Raw genomic sequence first — 12134 nt, 5'->3', positions numbered from 1 at the left:
TACCACAAACCCACTAATGTTATATTTCAAGTCAAACTTTCAAGCCCACGACATTTAAGCAAAGCGAATACAAAAATCCAAGTGCCTTTGCCAGCCTTGCCAGGCAGGGAGCCGGCACAGCCCCGAGGAACATGCGGGGGATGCTGCTGACCGCTTGAGGTGCAACTGGTTGTGGGGTTTCTCCAATCCTAGCAGTTGGAGAGTCTGTTTTTCCCTTTAAATCTGAAAGTTATTGTTTTGTTTTGATTTGTTTTTTCCTTAAAATCTAAAAAAACCTCCAAAACATATTAAGGCCAAATGTTGCTGCTAGATGAACAGCTTCAGAGGTACGTGTCTGCTTGTCATACGTCACATATGTTTAGCAGTGCATACCCTGACCATGATGGGTATCAGGCTGAGGAGTGTGTGTGGGGGGGAAATAGAAAAGTGGTGCATCAGGCTACCTAGAAGAGCAGATGTGTATTTATTTATTCTTTTGATAAACCCAGGTATGTTGTTTTAAGTAATACCTGCTGTATGGTAACCAAACTGGTTGGTGGCTGGCATTCCAGATCAGCAGTGTACTCACATCAGTGTGGTTTCAGTATGGGCTTGAAAGATTCATCCCTGTACTTATTAGGGACATAAAGAACCTGGGGTTTTTCTCCCCTGGCATTGAGCAATGGGAATAGGTAACCTGCTGCTTGAAGGAGCAATCAGGAGGATCTTCTGCATGTAACTGGGGGCAATTTCTCCTCAGAGTATCTCTGTAGAGAAGATCTGGTGGGATTAGCAAAGGTTGGGCTCCAGGTTTATAAAGGCTCAGTGTTTTTAAGGTTGACATACTCCTGTTTACAGATCTCATTAATGGAGCAGAGCAGCAGGGTGACAACAGGAACAGAAAGCTTTCCTGAAAGCAACAGCCTAGGTGTCCCTCATTGTCCCCCCAGTATCACAAAAATGGGAGTATCAAAAAATATTCAAGTAACTGTGGGAAACCTGGCATCTGACCTTTGTTACACATGTGCAAAATGAAGTTGGGTTAACTGCACTTGCCTGATTCACTGTTACCTCCTTATTTTATTTGTTGGAATTTATTGTGAAGAAAATGAGTCAACAGGAGCACTGGATCTTCATAATCAGCTTTGGCAGGACTGTGGACTTCTGTAACTCTTGAGCAAACTGTATAACAACCTGGTGTCCCGTGTCCCTGGCTGCTTCCTATAGTGTTGTCCCATTCCTTCCCTTTCTAGGTCCATACTTCTCTGTGCTCGTTCTTTATCTCTTTTGCCAACAGTCTGAAAAGGAGTCCCTGTTCAACGAGGTATCTTAGTCTCCTGCAAAAGTGCAATCAAAAAGTAAGAAGCATCCAACCTCTCCAGCACAGCACAAATTATTTGTTTGATGCTACATGCTCCAAAACTGGTGGGTTTTGATAATGGCCTTTGTACTAGGGAATGGTCTGATTATTTTCTTTTTTTAATGACTTTTCTCATACGCAATTAAAATCTGTTGCTGTATGAAGGCAAGCTAACAGTATTTCTTTTCTGAATGACTACGATGTCCTTGAACTGATTTCCTCAGATAACAGTCACTTATTGAATGCATCAAATCACATTCGGCTTTTGTTTTCTATGCTAGTTTCAGTGGCGTAGTCATGTTAAAAGGGTTAATAGCAAAGGTGAGCCATCAAAATTGGGTGGAAACCATGGAAATTTGTGCAGATTTTGTCATGAAGATGTATTTTTAACCCTCCCCAAGCCCTGACAACCACTATGCTCAGATGTTGCTGGCAGCCTTCTCTATTTAATAGAAACCTGTTGTTTCTGAAAGTCAGTTGGCAGCATAATAAGTAGTCAAGAAACAGAAAAAGAAAGCTCCTGCAGAGTCTGGGCTAGAAAAGCCACTATTGTATATTGTCATCAGCAGGTTGACTGACAGTGGAAGCTGATTGATGTTCTTCTCTCACTGTTGTAACATCCTCAGATAATACCTTGTCTCAGGTCAGCTGTTCTGCTACAGCCCTGATAGAGATGTGTTTCTAAAACCAAGGAGGGTTATGGTAGAGGAGGATGAAGTGGATACCACTGGGTAAATCATGACTATTCCTCTTCTGGGAAGTCCAGTTTTTCAATTTTCCATCAGCCTCAATTTTCTGGGACTACTCCTTTGTAGATGTGAAATTGTCCTGGCCATTGGGCAATACAGTGGAGCTCTTCATAAATAAATCTAAACAGAGCCAGAGCCTCTGTTGCTGAGGTTACAGCATCACCATCGGCTTAAAACACAGCACTTGTGCTTGATGCTTAGTTCATTAACGCATTCTGTCCATTGGCTCATTTGGCTCTATTAACATAATTGTTCTTTCTAAACAACTGGGTCATTCTCGCTCCCCAAACAGAAAATCAAAGCTGGCTTCAACACTTTGGACAAATCATACAGGCAGATAAATACATGTGCTCCTCTATAAACTCACCCAGGCTGGGATTAGGTAGAAATTTTGTGATTCGTATTAGCATTGGCCTTGACAGTAGACTCACCATGGGGTGTATTTGAACGCAAACGAGATAACTCTGCAGCTTTTTCTGTCATAAAAGTCTTGTCTGCCTCTAAAATCTAAAGCAAAATTATTTTCACAAGCTATTTTGATAAAGTTCTTGTTACTCCCCTGAACTGCAGGCCTGGTATGTAAGAAGGAATATTCCTTTTGGGTTTTTTTCCCCAAATTTCTCTCCCACTGGTTTCCCATTTTACTCATTTCATTTTTTTAGGTGACATTGTTCTACTCACCAAACCTGTAACTTTAACAGAGGGTGACAGGGTGACCTTGACGACAGATGTTCCTCTGGCAACAGATGGCACTAGCAAACCCGAGAAGCTGCTGTATGCCGTCTCCCTGCCACCTGTGCATGGTCAGATTGAGCACATCAATTATCCCGGCATGCCCATTTCCAGTTACAGCCAGTTGGATGTGGTGGCCCAGAAGGTTTCCAACGTCCATGACAATATCCATGGGGCAGGTAGGGAGTCACTCAGGTGAGAAGACCTCCTCTTTTCTTAGCAACGTGCTGATTAGCCCTCAGCCAGCAAAGGGTTAAGCTTGCATCTCTTTCTCCTTGTACCAGTTGGAACAATATTTAACAACCAGCATGGTTGTGGGGAAGAGTCTGCAAACAGTAACATGATGTCATTTTATCACTACAGCAATTACATACTTTATTAACTGAAATAGTGAAGCCTCATGACCAAAGGCAATAAAAGAGTCTTGCAGGCTCTATATTGGGGTGTACCAGGTAGACTTTCATGATCACTTAGCAAGTGAAATCAAATGATTGAGGTTTCTCAAGGTTGGCAGTGGTGGAAAAGGGAAAGCAAAAATTCCCCATCTGCAACTGCTGTTGCTTTCTGGGCAGTTCATTCTCCTGAAGCGGGAGGGGGTGTAAAATAATAATCATAACATTGTCTGAAATGATCAGGAGAACTTAATCCAGATGGTGGTGTCATTTCTAAGAAAAAGCATATGTTGGCCATTATGATACTTAAATATAATGGTTTTACATTCCTCTAGTGGACACAAAAGGCACACAACAGAGTTGGCGGGGTTTTTTAATCTTCCGAATAGTGGCAGCGGTGGTGGAGTGGTGGGAGATTTTTATCTTCCAAATGGTGCGTTTCCCAGAAGATGTGGCAAATTCAATTGAGGAGAGCGTGTTGTAAAAGCTGCGCTCCTGTGGAATGTAAATTTGTGTCTTCCTCTAAGTGGCAACAGTGGAGAGGCTTAATTTACTGCCCCCTTTGGATTATCATAATTTTATATATACTTCTGGCTTTTGCTTTTTACTTCTTCCTTCTTTTTTTTTTTCTCTTTTCTTTTGCCTTAACATGTTTTTCTTTCCTATTTGCTTTAAAAGTTATTTATGCTCCCTTTGCAGCAAAGTGGGCACTATAACTAATTTTATTCTCACTATGATTAACTGTGAATAATTTCCTAAGAAATGAGTCAAATTAACAAGGGGAAGAAAGAATCAATAAATCATGAAAGCAGCCTATTTCTAAGTGGGGTTAAAACCACCATTAAATAAATCACAGAAAGTAAATGATGACCCACTTGGATATCAGGGGGAAATGTCTATTTAAATTGTGGTGAAAGGAAAAAGTGTGGGCTAGCATCTGTGTGTCCTCCCCACCCTGCTGTACAAGGAGGGGGGCACAGGAGAGGGAAGGACTCCAAGACAAGGCAGAGAGGAGAGATGTGGTTTCCCTGTGTTGGTTGTCACAGCCCAACTGTGGGGAGGCAGCCAAGCAGAGATCAGAAAAGCTCTGGCTTTTGGATGTGAAAGCATGAATGTTGTTTAACAGCACCTTCTGCCTTCTTCCCTGCTCTGTGTGGGAGCTCAGGAAGGTAGGGACTGACCCAACCTTGCCCGAAATACCTGAAGTGTTTTCACCCTTTGATTTTTTACTTTTTCCTGTTGGCTTTCATAGGGTTACTCACCTTCTAAACTACTTGGAGACAATTCCAGAATCAGGCCCACCATGCTGCTTCTCTGGTTTATGTTATAGCCTTTTAATCTTACATTAGGGATCATACTTTGCCTGATGTCATGCTGAGTGCACTAATGTTACCTAGGGCTAGATTTTCATCTTTCTTGGCGACTTATAAGTCTAAATTTTACCCAAGGAAAGCCATTGCTTTCATAGGAGAGTGGCTCATCTATCTTTATGCCAGTATGCAAAGACATCTTTAAATTGTAGAAAATTAGAGAGCTTTCTCCTTAATTTTCTATGAGAAAGAAGGGGTCAAAAGGCTTAATTCTTAGTTCTAAAGGAGGAAAATATGGAAGGGAGAGTGATACTGCTTCTAACCTCCCATTTGCAATTCTTTATATGATCTTTTCTCCTCCCTGAGCACATGTATGAAATGGCACCATCTCCCTGCTTGCTGGGAAGGGGTACCCATTACCTTACATTACAGGCCAAAGATTGTCAGCTGGTTTAAATCATCATATCTCTCTCTTCTCAAACGATGCTGTAGTCTTTTAAACTGTGGCTTGTAAAGCTAGTTCATAAAGTTGCTGAGAGGGGGATGGTGGGAGTCCATCTCTTTTGTTGTGGGACTGGGAGTATCCCATCATTTTAAGGTGATGTGGTGTCTTAGGACCTGTTTGTTCTCCCTTTCTTTCGCCCATCTGGCTGCTGTGGGCAGGCTTTGATGCAGGTCTTTTGGTAAAGCTGTGCATGAGATCAGAACACCACAAGTCACAGCAGTTGGTCCTTGCCCACATCACCCCAGTAAAACCTCATGCCTTCATCCATTCCTCTAAGCTGGCATAGAACCAGGGGAAGCACATGAACCACCCTAGTGTCTTCTTTGGTGTCCTCATCGGGTGAATCATGCTTATCTAGTGCTTCTGTGCTGGTTTTCAGTCTTGGTCTTGCTCTTTAATAATAAATGCTACTGAGCAGAGCAGCACAGTATCACACAGTATAACTTAGGTTGGAAAGGACCTCGAGGATCATCGAGTCCAACCTATCAACACAGACCCCATGACTAGACCATGGCACCAAGTGCCACGTCCAATCTCCTCTTGAACTTACAGAGCGACCAAGAATGAAGCCTGTCTTTTCCTGAGGACTGTATAAATACAGCTGAGTACATGTCCCCAGGGCAGATGGACATGTGTGGGGAGGACAGACCCATGTGATGGCCACAGAGTTCATCTCCTTTTTCTGGTGCTTGTAGAGTACAGAGAGATGTGGGACATGGATGACAGGCAAGAGTCGAGGAGGAGCAGCAGGGCCAATGGGGAGTGAAATGAAGATTCAGGTAATGGATTGCAAAGGGCAGGGCTGGAGTGGATGGGCCAGATGTCCCCACAGGGTGCTTTGTCTGTCTCCTTCCTTTTCACATTTCCTTCCAAAAAAAAAGCTGGTATGGGACTGCCTAGTCCAAGAAGATATCAGTAATCAAGTTCTCTCTGCACAACCTACAATGTTGGCTGCTCTTAAATATGAGGGAGACGTCCATGGAAGGGATGATGTAGGAGGAAGCTTGAAGGAGAGGGCCTCAGCTGCCTGCCTCTGCCACAGGGATGTGAAGTGGGTCCAGTAGCTCTACAGGGAAGGGCTGGGGCTGAGGGAGAGAGATGAGCGACTTGTCTTTCAGGCATGAAGGAGTTAAAACGCAGGGTTTAAAAAAAATTAAAAATCCTTAAACCCCCCCACTCACACACACTCACACACTCTCACAAAACCCTGCACCCTAAATTAATTTCTGCTGGTAATCTATATCGGGTTAAATAACGCCTCATTATTCTGCAACACAGCTGAGGCTTCTCAAAATGTTTATCTTGTTTTGTAACTGGTACCTTCTGGCATATTCCAGTGCCAACTCTCCTAGCTCTTGCTATATTTCATTCTCACTATTTTTGGAATGGAGCTGCTGGTTCCAGGTGATTTAATAAATTGCTTTTTTTTGTGTTCCTTTTAACTTACCCATCTGCTCAACACATGCGTAACTTGCAATCTGTCGGCAGTTTGCAGAAAGACAAACTGTCAGAGCTGCATGCATTTGACAACTTTGTTCCCAATTAGATTAGTGGTAATTTTAACAGATTTCAGGGCAATCGAAAAAAGGGATGACATGTTATTAAAGCATCAATTTTGACAGACCCAAGCACATACAATTTCAGTGTAAATTATTTTAAATGCTTTAATTAAAGCTATGAAAGATTTACCCTTTTAAGCGGTAAGTGATTGCAAGACAAATATAAAGGGAAAGTGGATAACAGAGTTTCCTAAATGGTTTATGCTGCGCATGGCAGTCCACAAGTCACCACCACCATAATCTATGACTGTAATGTTAGAGGCATAGTTAATTATTCATGCCCTCATCTCTGGAGCAGACGTGATTAAGAACATGAGGAGCATTCAGAGATCTAAGCAATACCTATGAAAACCGGAGTTCAAGATCTGATGCTGTTAGGAAACAGTTTAGGGGTGTCTCACATGGTGAATATTTTTATTAAAACACTTTCATTTTCTGCCCTAGTTCTGCTCTGGTTTAAATGGCCAAGCCCCTGGTTCACATGGTCATTGTAGATTTAGAGCAGTTGGAGATTTTCTGTACTTGAAGACACTTTACAGGCTGTACAAGCCCTGTTAAAAAACAAAAAACAAAACCACCAAAACAACCCCCCAAAATTTATTATTTAAGCAGAACGCAGCACTCTAAATTTGTCACTCCAGGAGCACTCTGCCACATATGTAGCTCATTTAACCATTTAAATGATTCTGAGAATTATGGCCCCTTTCCAGCAGCCTTTGTTCAGGCAAGGCTGACCTTGGCTTTGTGGCAAGCGTGCTGGGCTTGGCCCCTCTTACCTAGCCCTCGGGTCCCAGCTGGAGGACCACTGGCCTCCCTGCAGTCACACCTTCATCGTGCACTCAAATGTTGGTCTGAATCAGAGCTGAAAGCTTCCAGGATGATCTGTCCAAAAGTTTTGTTTATTTTCTGTGTGGCTGGCTGTGCAGTGCAGAGCTGTCTCATTTTCAGATTGTTAAATGTGCATATTGCTTTAGTGCATAAACTATTGCTCCCTCAACCTGAAATGAAAATGTATTTCCTTTTTAATTCAGGGACTGTAAGGCTTTCTGATGCTCTCTAGAGTAAAAAGCAACAAGCACGCTGTTCCCACCCTTCCCTGTTTCTTAAACCCAGCTTGCATGCATCTAGTCTGGGGTTTTCCTGTTTCCTTTGGGGATGGTTATAACTTGGGAGGACTTTCTGAAAACTTTTAATTTTTCTTTGGAGCCTACTGACCAAAACTGTTGCAGTACCAGAATGCAGTGGAAGTGAGAGAAGCTGCACCGGTGAACACTGCAGGAAGCTGGTCAGAGCCCATGGTCAGAGTGCCCTTTCCAGCTGTTTGACTGCTGCAGTGATTTGTATCTGGCACAATAAGTCCACCAAATAAGATGAAATCCTGATGGAAGTACCTGACCACCTTTGGAACTGTTTTTGACCTGCATGCCTGTACTGCCAGTCTGTTCTCTACTTGGAAGATCTGTGGACCAAATTTTAAAAGTTTCCATTTGTTGGGACACTCTCAACCCCCTTCCCCTAGTGCTCTTCTCAGCTGGTGTGAATCAGCCAGGCTCCATTTAATTCAATCAGCCTACTCAAATGTACACTGGTTTAAGATCCACCTCATTGTGTGTTGGTCAGTGAGCTCTGGCCTCTTGGGATGGCTTTTATTTCACTAGTATGGAGTCGATCATGGTTTTCTTCTCAACGGTCCAAGAAAGGATCCAGTAGGAACTGTAATGCAGGTGAGTCTACAGTGTCTATCTGATGCACCCTCAAAGAGTATTGAATGGTAAGAATATCATGTGAAAGCTAAAACTTAACATGAAGGAGGTTGGAGGAAGGAAACTCTTGAAAGTTATAGTCTTCTCCTTGCTCATTGGTGCTTCCCTTTCCAAAGGACTCTAAATGTTTGGTGGAGATACTAGAGATCTTCTCTTCTTGATGGATTAGAGTCACAATAAGGGCTCACAAAGTTTGACATTTGGAAAACCTTCCAATTTTTAGTAAAATCCTCTGAAGAGTCTGGCCCATTGACTTCTGAGATCAAATCATTGGTGAAGGTAGCTGTGCAAACTAAGCAGAGACCTAAAATTCCTTATTTAACCAAGTCACATACAAAACAGAGCAAAAACCCTGCTTGCATGCATATTGAGCTCTGCTGCCTAATCTATTTTATAATGTTTTGCAATTAACAGGCCAATGTTCATCAGCTGATAAATAATTAACAGCTGTTGTTGTTTCTAGGCTGTGACGTAAACGGCTTACATAGGACAAAACCTAGCTGGAATTGTTTGCCAAAATTCTAACCAAACACACATTTACAGCTCACAAAAAATTAATTTGTCTGAAAAATGGCACTTAGTGGTGTGTCTGAGGGCCTCCTCTTTAGGAGTCTGCCAAACTCAAAAAAAAAAAAAAAAAAAGAAGGTAATTTACCTCCTCGTTTTGTCAGCCAGGTGTTGGAAATCTAAGATGAAGGCTTCTCTTTTTTACTGGCATTATTCAGGCAAACCAAGAATTCGAGTGTAAACACAAAGGGGTTTTTATGACTCACCTACAACTCGCTAGTATCTAGAGTTTTCCTGGAATTACACACAGGATTGTTTGATCTTTGCTCAAAATCTTCAGATGTGGGAGGAGAGAGATCTGTGTTTGGTGAGATGAACACGTTTAAACAAATTTAGTGCTCTAGTTGTTATTCATCTAAAATAAATAAAAAATGACTTGCTGTAAACTCTGGTTACAAATGAGAGGTACAGAAAACAGATTGTTTGAGAATACCCTTTGAATGCATCTTGCTGAACTGTCTCGTGAGCTTGCAACTCTTTTATTTGCCTCCTTACATCTGTTCTGACTGAGGGGAGGGTCTGCATGAGCCTTAAATGCCAACAAGAGGAATACCTGCAACTGAATTTGCCCTGGAGGAGAGCTCAGTGGCTTCCTCCAGAGCTTTTCTGATTTATTTACTTTTATCCTACATATTCATCAAGCAATTACAAGCACTCTTGGCTGAGAGAGGGGGATGACTCCTGTTTACAGCACACACAATCATCTATGATTAAGCAAGTTCGTACCTTGCTCACAAGAAGTTCACTCTCCCACACGGGGAAGTTTTACTTCTGTTGTAAAGGCTTCTGCTACACTGGAGAAGCATGTTGCTTGACCATGGTTTTTATCCAATACTTTCACATAGTTTTTCAGATATCCTAGCTTCAGACCAAGGAGCATCTCAGAAAGAAAAGGGTCAAAAACTGGAACATGTCTCCAAATTAAAATTGTGAAGCTATTGTAGACAGTTGAGGATAGAAGTGATGTATTTGTGGCAGTGAGTGTCACTGAGGAGGTTTTCTGTAACATTTTGTACTATTTGGAGTTTCCTAAGTGTTGCAGGCTTCATGCCCAGGTATATCGGTTTGCTGTAATACAGCCAAGTGACCAAGGTGTGAAAAACTAAGGCCAGGTCAGTATCTGCCAGGATGGGATGCAGTCTCTCAGCCAACTGAGGGTGGTTGGAAGTGATAATTGTTGCTGTGAGCGAGCTGAATGTACTTGTGGATTCTTCAAATTTTTTAATAGGGGCTCGATTGTGAATGTGTCTTTTAACCAGAAACTCTTCCAAATTCTTCCTCTGCATACTGGCAACATCTGTCTCACTTGGGTTCAACTTCACCTGTCTGTTGTGTCTCTTTCAGGTTATCTTGACTCAGCACTGGGACCTCACCCTGGTATTGGCATGATTGTGTACGGTGAAAAATAGAGATGTTTGCTTTCTGTGCCTTGCCAGCACCGAGACCATGTGCCCTCAGTGGTACATAAATATTGAAAGAGCTGGAGATATGTCTTGGCCAATCTTTTACCCCAGGGCAAAGATACAGGCTCAGACTTTGCTCTGGACTCATGTTGCTTCTTGCAGGTTAAATACCATTGCTCAATGTAAGTGGTGTTGTATAAATACAGAGCAGCCTGGAAGGTTGGCAGTGGATTGCCTTCCTCTCTGTGGATGGGAGGGGACCTTTGGTTGGTGACAGTACAGCTGCTTCAGCTCTGGGTCTGGTGTGAGTCATTTGTGCAAGGCTTGACCATAGGTCTAGCAAAACAAGCATTTAGCTTACCAGTTAGAGTTCTCTAACCTGATCAGACATCAGTGGTTCATAGTGGATATTAGTTTACCAATGTATGTAGAGAGGGCTTCCTTAGAGGTAATTGTTTGTAGGAGCACAGAAACAGTCCTATGCTGTATTACACTGGGACCATTTAATTCAAGCTTAAGTACCAGCTTTTGTCACTCTTCCTCCAAACCATGGTGCTAACATCAGGATTGTTGGTGGCTCCTGTTGGCTGCTTGTCTTTTATAAAACTCCACAGCAATGTGATCACAGCCTGTATTACCACCATTCACAGTGCCCTCAGAATTATCAGGAAGGTTGAGCATGGGGTCAGGAGTGGCTTAGATCAGAAATTACCTGAGTGCTTAGCTAGAGGTGGCCTGTGTACAAACACAAAATCTATAGGGTTCTCTCTCTCACTTTTATTTGTTATGTTTTTATTATTTTTCCCCTTTATCTTTCAGACTTCCCTGAAACCAGACTGTGCATCATCCTGCAAGAGCAGAGCTCTCTTTTAGAAAGGACAGATTTTAAAACCAGGGTAACTCTCTCTATTCCAGTGAGATGTGTACCACCATACCTGCAATGGGATGCCACCACTCTCCCCAGATGTTTGTAAGCCTCCTGGTAGGCATGCCAGTCCTCCCTCTCTCCCACCAAAGGAAAGCCTATGCCTTTAAATGCCCTCCCCATGGCGGGTGCACAGTTTTCTGCTTATTCTGAGCTGACAGGTTTAACATGTCGCCTGCCTGGTCACCGGAGAGAGGCACCTCTGGCAAAAGTTCAGAAGTCAGTGTTTTGGAAAGATTGGTTTGACCAGCTCTCAAGCGAGAGCAAATCCCAGACCAAAGGCAGTCAAATCTTCAACGACATTTAACTGCTGTGGTGCTGTGGCTTGCTGACATCCTTTTAACGTGGAGAGGAGTGCTCAATGCACTTAAACCTTCAAGTTTTATTTATTGTTTCTTTTTGGCTCTGTTGGCATGGGGAGCTTGGGGTGAAGACAGGTTGCTTTGACTTAATCCTAATTAATTAATTAAATTTGTATATGGTTCTGGCCTAAGACCATGGTACAGACTAGCAATTTTGGATGTTGCCTTGGTTTCTAGACTTCTGTAATACATAGCATTGCAGTAAGGACATATGTTCCCTTATTGTCTCCTCAGGACTTGCTATTTAAGGAATCTGAAAATTTACTGCATCTTGCTTTGTAGAACTGCCAGTTCACAAACTTTTCCTCATCCTTTGGTATTTACTTTGAAGGCTAACAATTTCTCAACAAACAGAAAGAGCATGCAAACAGTTAATAGCAAGTGGTGCCCAAATTACATATTTCTTAAACTCATGGCCTACTTTACTAATCAGTTGTCATAAGATGTCAGACGGGGACCCATCACTGAAGAATTGCAGAATGCACCCAGTGAAGCAACTAATTAGTTGGACAGTGGCATGGAGGTGTG

The sequence above is a fragment of the Melanerpes formicivorus genome, unplaced genomic scaffold (genome assembly GCF_026170545.1).
Source record: "Melanerpes formicivorus ecotype bairdi unplaced genomic scaffold, bMelFor1.0.p_v2 SCAF_7, whole genome shotgun sequence".
In the NCBI taxonomy this organism is placed as follows: Eukaryota; Metazoa; Chordata; class Aves; order Piciformes; family Picidae; genus Melanerpes; species Melanerpes formicivorus.
This window is presented reverse-complemented; position numbering follows the sequence as displayed.